General features: G+C 40.0%; 1 long non-coding RNA gene across 1 annotated transcript; it reads right to left on the bottom strand.

Annotated features, from left to right (window-relative positions):
* Positions 1–9,520: 9,520 nt before the first annotated feature.
* Positions 9,521–12,320, bottom strand: LOC148393148 (uncharacterized). Its single transcript, XR_015860586.1, has 3 exons — positions 12,290–12,320; positions 11,778–11,833; positions 9,521–11,326 (listed from the first exon to the last, which is right to left on the bottom strand). It is a non-coding gene; the product is annotated as an uncharacterized LOC148393148 (long non-coding RNA).
* Between the last annotated feature and the right edge of the window lie 1,353 nt (positions 12,321–13,673).

The following is a 13,673-nucleotide window of genomic DNA, read 5'->3' as shown; positions in this document are numbered from 1 at the left end:
ATTGCAAAACAGTGTTATGGATGACATTCCTGCTAATGGAATTGTTCTTCCTTCTCCTGTTTCATTTTGAGGAGTGAGACAAGTCAATCGAAAGTGAGATATTCGTTTACCATCTGGCTGTCAGCCAAGAACATTCTGTTCTGCTTCATATAGAGCAGGGATGAGCCACTTCAATGTTTTTTTTAATCAGCGCACTTCCTAACCAGTTGTATGACAAAACGATCAATACAAATATTTTTCTCATTTGTCTTATTATATTTCTTATGTTCTAGTTCTTATGTCCCTTTCCAATACGATATGAATTATGATTGGATTTATGTCAGGTTAGTTTCACAACATACCGTATTGTAATGCATTTCATTTTTCTCTACTAAAGGAGTCTTTGTTAAAGTAATAGACCCTGATGTGGGTGTCGCAGTGCCATAAAAGCATCTATTAAACAGCATGTACTGGAATTATCCAGTGCAGATACGACTGTAAAAAGTATATATTTAGTGCTGCCTGGACTGCTACATTTCAGAAACAGCCTATTTATGACTGTAGAAAAGCTATAATGAAAGTGGAATATGTGCCATACAACTGAGGGCTATGAACTATGAGCTCAATATCAGCCCACAATTATTATCAAGTGAGTCACCGACACAGACAATAAAGAAAGTAATATGTCAGCTGTGATTGGAGAAAAGTTGACTAAATGTGTCCATAGCAGAGGTGGCTTTGAGGTTAGCCTGTTCACTTGACAAATGGGTCTTGTCAAAGACCTTTTAATAAAAGGCAAATGTAAAGATGACATGTCAATCTTACTGAGCTGATAGCTGGGGAGTAAGTAAGTAGATTCAGTGGCGCACCTAGAGGGTGGACCGCGGGGGCACGGGCACTCCCCCACCCTGAAACATACTTGGACAAATATTCCGTCCTAGCTCTGTTAGCCTCTGGTGATATTTCACTGGTAGACAGTTCAGCAAAATGTCTGACAGATGCAGGCTTGGGATCTTGACCGACTGACAGATATGTGCTTTGTGCTGAAAGGCAAAAGGTTTACGTATTCAAGTTGAGTCTTGTGTTCGGGAGAGCTGTGATCAAAACTCATATAATCGTATAAATACGGTATAAAACCTTTTTTAAAAGGAAACTCCATAATCTCCTTAGTCATCACTTGAACACTTGAATGTGCCAAGGGATATTGTAGGTACCTTTGATTTTTATGAAGCAAAATGTCTTTAACATTGCTCCAAGCCAAAGGCAAACAATGCTTTGAATTCCATCACCACATCCTTCAGCACACACACAAGTGGTTGAGTGTATAAAAGGCCCACCTTTGGGCTGCCCCAACGTTCACCAGCTGTAATGCTCGGCTGTTGACTTGATGTTGACTTAGCCATTAAAAGCTGCAGCAGGTCTGAAATCAAAACCTGCCCGGCTGTTTAGCTTGGACCGAGTGTGTGTGTCATGACTACACACTTGAACTAGGTGAAACATCTGTACCTCTGGCAAGATCCTCTCACAGGTCTAGAGTGCATCGGTGAAAGACAAATGTGTCACTCAGACGCTTCTTACTGAGAGTGTCTCACAAATGTAATTTAGTCTTTTAGACCCAAAACAAATCTTACTTTAACATTTAATTAACGTGAGACAAAATATTATCAATAGGAGAATAACATTGCCCATTTCACTAACTATCATGGCAGACTCAAATATCCACGGAATAATGTTTTATTTTTTTCCCCGCAATTTTTCTTTGTGTGTTTTCAGTCTGTGTTTCCATTCCTGTGCTGAATGCTTCTAGCCTTCACATTTTGTTTGACTGTTGGAATGATGAAAATTCTTCCAGATGGACTGTTGATGGGTCCCTTGAAAGACGTCCTTGTTTTAGGTAATCACAGGATGGAGTCAAGCGTACAAAGAGCTAATATTAGTGATGGAAATGAAAGGAACATGGATGAAAAGAACGTTTGGGGATCGGTGTCAGATAACCTCCTTCAGGTCTTTGACGTTCCTGTAGTAGATCACGGAATCACCTCTTAGCAGTTGAAGATGGACGATTCTTTGTAATAGTTTAAGTTTCTATTTAAAGTAAATGGACAACATCACTTGCACAATAAAACGACATCCAAGGGGCAAGTGGACCAGTTCCTCTGCAGGGTCCTTATGAGTCCTGTGGAGAATATATGTATCTGTTTTGTCACACCCTGTATAAACTGAATGTATTGGATTCTAGGTTTCCATCTGCAGTCCTTTGAAAACCAAAATGGGCCCACATTTCTGCCAGTTTGTGTTAGTTTTACTTTATTGCATAGAATTGAAAGGGCTTTTCAAAAGCAACCTTCAACCTTGAAGTGGCGATAACAGCCCTGACGTTGTCATAATAGTTTTTTATCATCTCAGGCTTGATGAAAGTCTGTTTATTATCGTTTCTTACGCAAGCCAGGTTCCATCACTTAAACTGCAAATAAAACCTACCATTATCCAAGAAATAGAAAAAAAAATGGTTCTCCCAATTTATTTACCAAAGCTTAGAATTTTAACAAGTCAACAAATCACTGGAAGGGAGATATGCCGTCAAAAAAAAAAAAATAGGCCAAGACACACAATAGTGTATACAAACTTCTACTGTACACAATGTCCTCGTTATTGTATGGCGCAGCATTAACGGGAAACATGTCGTAAGACCTTGTGGTTTGTCATCAGATCTTCCAAATCTTTGCTAGACTTTTGAGTACAATACAGACAAGACCCTAAAAATACGCACGATAGTTGGCTCAGCCTTCCAGCTATCTTCCAGCTATCTCTGCATGTGGGTATCTGTGCAAGTCTGTGCAAGCATGTTTGTATGCTCGTATATCTACTCAGGTTGTGTGGGTGTGTGCGGTAAGTTGTGTTGGTAAGGAAGCATCCACACAAACAAACTTGCGGTTTGCCCTGTAAAAAAAAAAAAAAAAAAAAAAAGGTGGGGGGGGCAATTTCCTGCTACATAGCCGAACTTTGGACATGTTGAGACAGAAGAGTGACTGGTACTCTGCTTTATCATCTCGGTGAAGTGGAACCAATGTTGATTTTAGGGATTAGGGAACCTGTGAGCATAAAATAATGATGCTGTGTTTTTTGTTATTTTAGTTACCTGACTGGGCATCATCAAAAATTCTATTTCTCTTCAATTCTAAATATTTTGGACTCTTCCAAGCAATCATTTGCAATCAGTTAATCTGCTAGCAACCCCGTCTCTGTTTGTTATTCATTCAAGCTTCACATTATTCATAATTTAAGCAATAACGTCAGCAAACATTATAAATGTTAACAAATGATTCAGTGCCACTTTCAAGACTTACTGTAAAAAAAAAAAAAGTCCTATTGCACAACTTCCTATCAACAATGGCTTCTCAGAATAAAAGGATGGAAAATCAGTATGCATCAAAAATGGGCGTGTGATAAAACAAATAAATTGAGCAACCTTGCAGTCGCATTAGCGTAAATGTTAAACGTGTACAGGAGTTGGATTTCTGAGAATAATTTCTGAGTATAAGGCGGAACATTCAAACGTGTCTGCAGGCCACACTCAAATAATTGGATGGATACGAACAATATTATTCTGCAGCTTGAAAGGGCCCATTCTGCACACACACACACACACGCATGCACACACACACACACACATGCACACGCACGCATAAGGGAGAATGAAAACAGTCCATTCGGCACATGGCCTTGGCTGTACTTAAGCAGAAATAAATTAACAGTGCATTTCCTATATTTATTCTGGAGCATGACCAAATATTTTCACAGCCTGCATGTCTGACTTTATAACGTGTTACTAGTTCAAGATTTGAACTGCGGATAAACTATGCATGTTCACAGACACGCACATGCACAAGTCATTAATGTGCAAGCTTTACAGATTACTCTGGAGGTAAGTAAGCCTTCTGATGGATTTCATTTGAAGTGACGAGAAGTGGCCTCAGTGCAGAACATTCAAAAATATTTTCTGGGGTTTATTTTACAAACTTGAGATTTTTCTCCATGTCTGCACTGAGCTGTGATTCTCTGCACTGAAACAAAGGAGGTTTGTGTGTCTGCAGCCAGCAGAGATTAGAGTACTCTTTGATTGCTAATGCTGCATTAGAGCAGGACAAAGTGGTGAGAATGACAGAGGCAAGGTGGTGAGGGGAGGGTGAGTGGGGGTGACCCGGAGCAAAGGATGATTCAGCATGACGAGTGAGCTCGTACAAGCTGAAAGAGCAACTTGTCGATTCATGCGTGCTTGTGTCATGCCAAATTTTAATATCCCTTGTGGGCACCACATTGTTCCATCTGCGTTATGATGAATCTCTGCATGCTGGTGCACGATTCATTTCACACATCTGTTAAAAGTGGTTGTATTCACGCTGGTTATGATTTAATACAGTATTGACTATGGGTACGTTTTAGAATGGATCATTTAGTAAAAATGCATATTTTTAGGTCCCTGTTCCCAACTGCTGAACACACAATATGTGTGTGTGTGCGCCTCTGAGCAAAGGCACAATTATTGGATGCCTCGAGAAGATTATCCTGGGTAATTATGGTGCGTTGTCAGTTACGTTGAGTGACTGCTGGGAAAATGGTGGAGCCGCAAATCCTACATGTTAAACCTGTTCAAGATTTTCAATAGCAAATCCTTATGTGCGCCGTTACGACCAAGTTTGGATAAATCACGGACTGTTTGATTGTGATGTGAAACAGAGCAAGAACTCATTAGGAAGTGACACGACACTCGGGTAGTTGCCAGACACAAATAGAGGAGCAACTGCTTGTGTTTAGTGGATGTCCTCAGAGTCATTCCACAGATGAATTTTAAGAAAATTTATCATTTCAATAAAAGTGAATACAAATCATAAAAATGATATAAACATAAATATAACTACGATAAAAATAAAACAATAACAGGTCAAAATATAAAATAAATAAAAAACAGGTCAGTTCAACATGATCTTGGCTCAACTCAAAATGGAAAAAGGTTCTTGGACTCCTAATACTTGTGTGATTTATGAGCTCACGTTGCACTTGTTGCATGGTAGCATAAGAACACTCAAGAGTCGGAGTGATGCATGCTATGAGACGGATTCCAGTCTCATATATGTTCACGTTTCTTTGATTCTTTTCAGGATTCTGCCTTTGAACTGCAGTCCATGTAATACACTCGAAACTCCAGCACAATTTCCTGTACTGCTGAGGGACACGTTATGATTGGGATACAAGTTCAGAGTTAAACGCACACAATAAAGCCGCTGTACATACACTTTATCTCAAACAATGATGGAAAATAAAAATATCGCAGCTTTAAAGCTTTATTAATCAGCCATTCATTTCAAGATTTTTATTGGCCATGTTTGAGCATGCCAAACAAGGAATTTGACTTCGGTACGTCTTATCTTTTCCTCAGGTCCCTTTTAGTCATGCTCGGCCTCACTCTCATGCTTAATCCAACTCTTGCATGAGCGTAAAATATGGTTTAAATGTAAAGTGATGGAGCCATTTTTAGCCCAAGCATTATTGACTATGCTGAAAATGAACGGTCAAAGCAAGTGCATAACCACCTTAAAAAAAAAACTTGCCTTATTCCTCCCTGAATATTCAAATACTCATTCCTTAAATCCTCCCCCCCCCCCTTATCTCCCCAGCCCTCTTTGTCTCTGTAGCTTCAGCGCTCTGATAAACACAGTTGATCCCGCTACTATGCTCTCTGAATGAAGTGTTTGAAGGGCAGCCTTTCTACTCAGGACCTTGTTTATTCTGGCTTCTCCCCATCAACCGTGTTTAATGTCACCATGGCTTTTCTCTCCATACCGACACGTACGCACACACACTCACACACACACGTGTGCGCACACACACGTCATTAAAACAGATGGAAGAGAATAAGTAAAATATGTATCTAGATACAGAATACTCGAGATACTTTGTAGTACATACTGTATGTATTCAATTTGGTGCGTGTGTGTGTGTTGATGTGCATTAAGGGGGGTCACGGGGCTCATATGCTGAGTGAAACCAGGCGTACCAACAGCTTGGCACACGCACACAGTATTTGTATTCTCGCTTTGTGCCGAAAACAGCATTCCCTCTATTGAAAGCTAGCGTGTGTTTGTGTATGTGTGCACAAAAACCTGTTTGAACAGTAGGTTTGTGTGCTGTCAGGTTAAGGTTCATGATTTGTGTGGTGTGTGAACACAGCTAATGTTCAAAGTGAAGCAAGTGTCAGCGGATTGCTGACAGTTAAAATCCCCTTGTGGCAAAATAGATTTTTCTACAGTATAAGAAATGCGTGTAAATGTTTGCACATTTGATCGATGAAATATACTGGCGGATTCAAGTCATTTTTTACCCCCACCCCGAGGTCTAGATCATCCCCCCCACATCTTCTGAGTTTACAACGAATTTGGTAGTCAAGTGGAACAACATCTGCAACCTATTTGGTTTGTTGTTGTGTTGAGCTGGTCATGAAGTTGCATTGGACACCACAACCCTAACCCCCGTACCTACCTTCTGGACAAAAGATCATGGAGACATCCATTCTCTCTTCAAGAAGCCCCCTAATCTCCACATCAATGGACCTTGTCTATGCAAAAGCGACACAGTTGGAACAAAGTTTCATTAATCTGCTAACATTAGACTTTGGGTGGGCCTGTGTGTTTTCATGTGCAGTGGAGCATTTCTATTTTCCACTATTTTAAGAATACCATCTTGGAGGAAAGGAGATGTTGTGTGAAACCACAAAACAATCCATTCAGAAAATGAAAGAAGCACACTGAACATTTGGGTGGCCCCATCTATCGTGTGCAGTTATATTAACGTGAGGTTAGGATTGTGCTAGCATGCATATGAGAGGGAGAGCGAGACAGAGAGAGAGAGAAAGAGAGCGCCACATGGACATAGCCATAGTCTGTTTTCAAATCTTCATGCTCTGCACCAATAGTCATCCCACTTCCTACTGGCACAAATTTAGTTTCATCCACTGTGTGTTTGTATTAACCATGGCCAAAAGGAGCTAAGCAGGGAATGTTGAGAAGAGCAGGTGAAGTGTCATGAAGACTATTTTTTCTTTCCATGACATCTTTGCAGAGTAACCAGATAAAGTTACTCTTAACTTTAAAAAATAAAAAAAAAGAGAGAGGGGTTCATTTTGTCAAGCCAGTCTTTGATTTATTTGCAATAAAATATTAATTTATGATTATACACCAAGTTACCTCATTTACTCATAGTGATGGTGTGACATGAGATTATCACCATACTGTGGCTAATTATTTAATTATACAACACATGTCGAATCATCTTTTGAAATGTGATTTTAATTAATGTGCCATGAGATCTATTTCGCTTACAGGCCTCATCTTTCAGTTGTTTTTTTGTTTGAGAGTTTAGGTTCCAAACACAAATACCTTAATATGTCTTGATGGACTATTGAATTGACCTGTTTATTCCATTGCTTTTGCACAACAGTCAATCACAATCAAACAGACCAAAGAGAAAAAAACAGAAACAGGCATTGAGGATACCTTTGTGAAGAGAAAACATTCTTTAGTGATCTCCGAAAGTGACAACATTTACCCTGCATGTCACTTGTTGGACAAATGAGGAAACCACTGTGCAAACAAGATATGATGCCTCGGTGCTCTGATTCATCTGACTCATCTTCCTTACTTTTATCACAGACAACACTTTCCCATGACTGTGTTGAAAGCCTTGTGCACTGTAAGCAGCTTCAAAAAAAAAAGAGGTCACAGTGGTAGCCGTAGATTAGCTAACACAACAATGCAGATTATGCAGATTCATTTACCTTGGAATTCTCTAATCCCTTGGCAAATTGATTTTACAGGTGGAGGCACAGTACAAAAAAAGCAAATAGACAACCAAACAAACCACAAAATACAGCAGATTAGAATCAAATACTTGTAAAGAGAAAGTCGCAGATTTTGTTTATACTTCTAACCAAAGTTTCAACTTCTTCAAATCGCAGAACCTTAGCCGCCGTGCTAAATACTAGTCATAAAATTACAGTATTTATGCTTCCATCGTTACCCAAAGGTGAAAAAACTCTTTACAACAGAGTCTGAATGTTTACCGACTGCTTTAAAGGCCTTCCTGTTTATTCCATTATTTTTCAAAAACTAACATTTCCCGAACAGTACAGACTTTATAAAGCAAACTTTATTTTTTTCTTCCAATCTAACGAGTAACTCTGCTCTATTTCTTTTTGTTGCCTCACAGGGTTCAATGATTAGAAGTGCAATCAAGCACAACTCTAAGTAAGGTTGAAGAGTCAAGGGGCTAATGAAAACAAAGCTCGAGGGTTGACTTCATCAGTGAATTATAAAAGGTGCCTAAATCTGCACGATCATACTACTGAAGCTGAAAGACAGCCAAGTGAACATTGTGGGAAAATAACAGGGTTCATCATGCCCAGTCACGTTACACACTCTGATTTTGCATATAGCAGATCTTCCTTTCTTGTACCATTTCACCGCTCTGTTATGTCACATTCAGTTTCTGTCAAACAAATTGATGTAACAATCATACGCAATTTAACGGCATTCCCATTGCCTTGGCGACCTGCCAAGAAACACATTGCAGATTTTGCCAAAGAGGCATGCATGAGCATGTGAATAAATATTGCAAAATTATTAGGTCCGTGCGGGTATTTGTGATGTAGTTAACTCTCGACTTAGATAAAGAAGGTCGGAGAACATGTGAAGGTTTAGGATTTCACCCCACTAAATGCAACTTCCCAAATGACCTTAAGCGTTTGTTTTTAGGGATATGTGCGTGTATGAGTGTGCGTTTGTGTGTTCACGCACTCGTGTTTCAGAGAGCCGGAGAAAGAGCGAGACGCCACAGAGGCCGGGCTGTAATGGGCCGGCTCGGTTTGTTTGCACAGCCACCCTGCAGACCCAGCAGGACTACAGATTCAATCAGAGAGGATGTGGTTTCACTTAACGCTGTAGATACGAGTGGGTCCTTAAAGTAGGCAACGTGTGGCCGGCCATGTTTCTGTGAGCATGCGTGTTTGTGCATGTGTATGTTTGTCTTCCTTTATCTTGCATTCATACCTGCATGTAAGGCTTGCAGATACAAGAGGGATCTTGATGGGTTGAGTTGCAGTCAAAAGATTGTTGGACTCGTTTCTAGTCACCTGGATAGCCATCCATTTTTTTATTTTAATACCGTTGGTCCTCATTAGTGTCATGGGTGAGCTGGACTCTCGAGACGTAATAGGCACTGGTCATCAATGGTTAATTATAGTCCTCCGCCATGCTGGCAGGACAGTCGTGATATTGTTAGGTGAAGGAATTCCAATGGAGAGCAGTAATTAAATGAGTGTTTATCAATCAACATTCCATCTAAGTGAATTCACATCTCACTTTGATGAAAAGGACAATGAAATTAGGCTTGGACTTGCACACAAAATCCTCATTCACTATCTTATTTGACATTAACAATTGGATGACCAAATCAACTTGAATGGGTTACTGATTATATTTTTGCCACATAATAAAACACGTCATCGTAGGATCTTGCGCCATAACCTGGCCAACGGCACACTGGATGTTTTTAGTCTGTGGTCCCATTTTAAATACATCGGAGTTGTGTTGTACTAGCCTCATCGTGACAACTACAAAAAAAATCTGTGAAGATTTTGCATGACTGGGACCCAAATAGAGGGAAGCGGGAAGGCAAGGCCGGTGTGCTTTTAAAAAAGAACTTGAATTTGAATCATCAAAATGGTAAACAAGGTTCTGGGAGCAATCAAAACCCAAATTACCAAATTGCAGATAATGAGATTCAAACTAACAAACCAAAGCTGGGCATAAACTCGCTACAGAATGAAAATAAGACATGACTCAGGAAAAGCGTGACTGACTGCGACGGAAACAGAAGCAGTAAACACAATGACGCGACCAAAACAAAAGGAAACCATTGAAATAATTACAAGCAAACTGAAGAGAGAATGAGGAGCACCTGGACAAGACACGAGTGGCTTATTGGAAGACACGAGAGACTGGGGTAAAAATACAAATAAAATGACCTAACGTGCATGACAACACATGAACCACAAGACTACATACAACCCCTAAAAAACAAAAATTGGAAATCATACCAAGATCATCTATGTCAAATTGATGCACCATAGTGTCTATGATATATAATTAGGGAACACACGGGCAAAAATACGTTTCTTGTAAAAATAAGTCATGATATAATGTGCTGCCAATACCATATCTATAATAATATCTGCGGATATAGCAGGTTAACGGGTTTAAAAGATTGCTACACCCACAACTGAGAGCCGCAGAAAAACAAAAAGGATTTTGAATGAATTACTCAGCCTCAAAACTTTTCCACGAATAAATCAAATGCACATTGTTACATGCAATCAAAAATGTCCTTTAAAACTTTTGGCTTCCTCCGCTAATCATCCACAGCAACTAGCATCATGGCAATATACTTTGGTAAAAACCTGAGTAAATGCAAAGTTGAAAAGTTCACACAAAGATAGACCTCCTGGCACAAGAACAACAGACTTGTCTTGCAGACTGTAACAGACAGACATTACTCAATCATTTCTTTTACTAGGTCACCGAATGGTTGAAGTTGATGACAAGTAAAGAAAGACATGCCAATGATCCGCTTGTCTTTGGTTCAATCGTTTTCCAGTGTTGAGCAGCCCTGCCATAAGAGAACTATTACAAGTTCATGTTACTTTTCCATTTCAGCTCAGATGAAAATCACTCTGGCATCAGCAGCGATCATTTCGCGAAAGGAAATGTGGTTGCTTTGTGTTCAACAGTTTGTAGTTTGCACATGCTTGAAATGAGCTTGCATGTGCTTCTTTTTAAAAAGAGACATTTTGATGAACAGACCAAGTGATTGTCTTCCAAAACTCCCTCGGTGTCTTTCGTCTTGCCGGCCAAACCTCCCTGCTTCTTCTTAAATTACAGTTGTCTATCTTTAACATCTGCAAGGAAAATTAGACCCCTGAAACGATTTGCAATCTTTCAGATTGGACAAAGAACCCCGCTACCTTTCATAGTGAATTACCTCTATCAGGAAAATCATATCTTTTCTATATCCACCACGGCTAGCTTTTGCCCTCAGTGGGCATTCATTATGAAAACTCTTGAATTTCAGTACAGCAACTATTACGATAAAGACTTCAAGGTGGAAATGTAGAGCGGAGGCCATTTTGGTTCTTCATTGGTAGACGTAATGGAGGCCATTGAGCGATGCCTGGACAGGAAACTAGGGGGCCGTTGGGGGTCGTTGACAGGCGTCACTGATTTCCCTCTCCACTCATCTGTGGAGAAACCAGAACCCTCCAGCTGACAACACTGCATCTCCCCAAATACACAACTGGCCAGAGATTTGTTGGTAATAGCTGAGGAATGATGATCGCCCCCCGTAGTCAAGTTACACAGGAACCTTTACGGACGGGGAGAGCGTCCGAGACTCGGTGCACGTAAATTAACTCAACAGCAGTTTTCTATGTGAGCAAATAAATAAGAGGTGTTAAATTTATTGAAAAATACCTCCTGTTATATGATATGCACATCTTGGAAAAATACATTTAAGCTCAGTGAAACCCTGTACTGCTTGAATCTTCTACGTTATGGGATCAAACAAGAGTGCTCATGAACCACATGACCTACATTCTCAAATGCTGCTCTCGTATAACACAACTTGATTTAAGTGATCAAGTCATTGTCTTTCATGAGGGGACTCCTTGTCACACACATTCTCGAACCTACCACAGATGGAGAGAGGCGGCTCCGTTGGAGAAAAAATGTCCAATGTGTGCGTCACACTGAGACAAACAAGAGGATTTGCGAAAGACAAGTGAAACCAAACAGGCTTAGTGTCCGTTGCATAAGGCACCTTCACTGAGGGCATAAGAAGCCAGACCAAACATTGCATTTGCTTTGAGTATCATATCAAACAATGTTTGGCGACACCAAAATAAAACACATACGTACTTATCAAGACAAGAAAAAACATTCACCTTTCAATGATCTGATTCTAATGATCTGTTTGTGCACCAAAAAGAGTAAGAAAAGAAATAAAGGAGAGTTTTATGATGATTTGTATCACTTTGTTGATTTTTTTTCAAAATCCCCCTATGTTTACGAGGGAGATAGAGGGATTAAAGTTTCACTAAGGTTTGACCACCCACTGAACTACAAGCACAAACAGTCAAACACATATATGGCTGGATTTAAACCACCGGTGAGAGATAAATGGGAAATTTGAACATGAGACTCACTGTGTCAACAGGCTTGGAGGGGGCCACTGAGAAGAAATTAATTCCTTTGTTACAACAGCAAACGTGAAGCCAGACAATGATCTGTACTTGGAAGGCATTTTGTGATAAAGCAGCTGACAAAGGGCCTAAATCTTGAAGTAGATGATGCAGTAGCGACAAAATGAAAATAAAAAGGCCAGGAAAATGAGATGTTGCAACAAGTCACCAAGCGGATACGGCATTGTAGGTTTTTCTGTCCTTGTCCTCTTTTTGGGACCTCGTCCATTGTATTGTGACTCCATTGTACTTTTTAGGTCACACCTTCTAACCCTTGACTCGCTCAACTGTATTATTTTAGCATATCTGATCCATAATGGGGAGTCCACTAAAGAGAAGTGGAAATCAGAACTTGACTTCATACTTTTGCTTTTCACACTATACCATTTGAAAACCATACATGAATGGTTTTCACACTATACCATTTCCCACAGTTTAAGAAGTGGACCTCACATGGAATTCTAAAAAAAAAAAAAAATCCTATAATTTACAGTCAAATATTCAAACGTGCTGCCCTAATACCGAAATGGAGAATCACACTCAAGTAAATTACTGTATAGCTCTGAGAACATGTGTTAGCTTCAATAACAGTGCAAATGTATACACACACGCACACAGAGCAGCTGGTGGAAAGCTGTGCACCTCAAACGCTGATAGACCCCCATTACTTTAATATGAAAATTGCAACCACATGAAATTTCTCCCATGGTTGAAACATACAGCAGCTGACAACCAAACTGTATGGCAGCCTGTCGATGGCGTTGTATTTTTTTTTCTTTCTTTCTCTCCCCTCCTCCCACAACTCTCGATCAAGCACTTCAAGGTCTGCCAACCATAACACAGTTGGCACAGCATCTGCCCCCTGATCAGTGCCGTGCACGCTAGTTTTGTTTCTCTTCTTTTGACTTGTTTTTTCCATCATCTGTTTATTTAGCTTCTTCATCTCTTTTCCGAATGGAAATTTTGAGGTCGACTGCCTGTTCCGAGCGAACAGTTGTGCATACAAAAGGCTAAGATGAGGGATGGGCAGAGACTTGTAGAGAGACAGTGTGAAGTCATGGGGGGATTTTGATTTTAAACAGTATTGGTTCAAAAAAAGCTCCCACATGTTCTCTATTTCACTTGGGGTTCAATTGAAATGGAGCAAGGCGAGCGCTGGCTCAACCCTCAATTTAACGCAAGTACTGACATACACACATACTCCACATTAACTACCGCTATCCTTGTCTATCGACATATTATGGTTTATAAAACAATAAAGTGCGGACAACTTTACTTTTGTCCCTCCTGCTAGTTTGGACATAGTATAATGTTGTTGCATGTGTGCAATAGTAATATAAGACAATAC

Source organism: Syngnathus floridae, chromosome 9, assembly GCF_059516105.1.
Source record: "Syngnathus floridae isolate MCC-2025c chromosome 9, RoL_Sflo_1.0, whole genome shotgun sequence".
Lineage (NCBI taxonomy): Eukaryota > Metazoa > Chordata > Actinopteri > Syngnathiformes > Syngnathidae > Syngnathus > Syngnathus floridae.
This window is presented reverse-complemented; position numbering and strand designations above follow the sequence as displayed.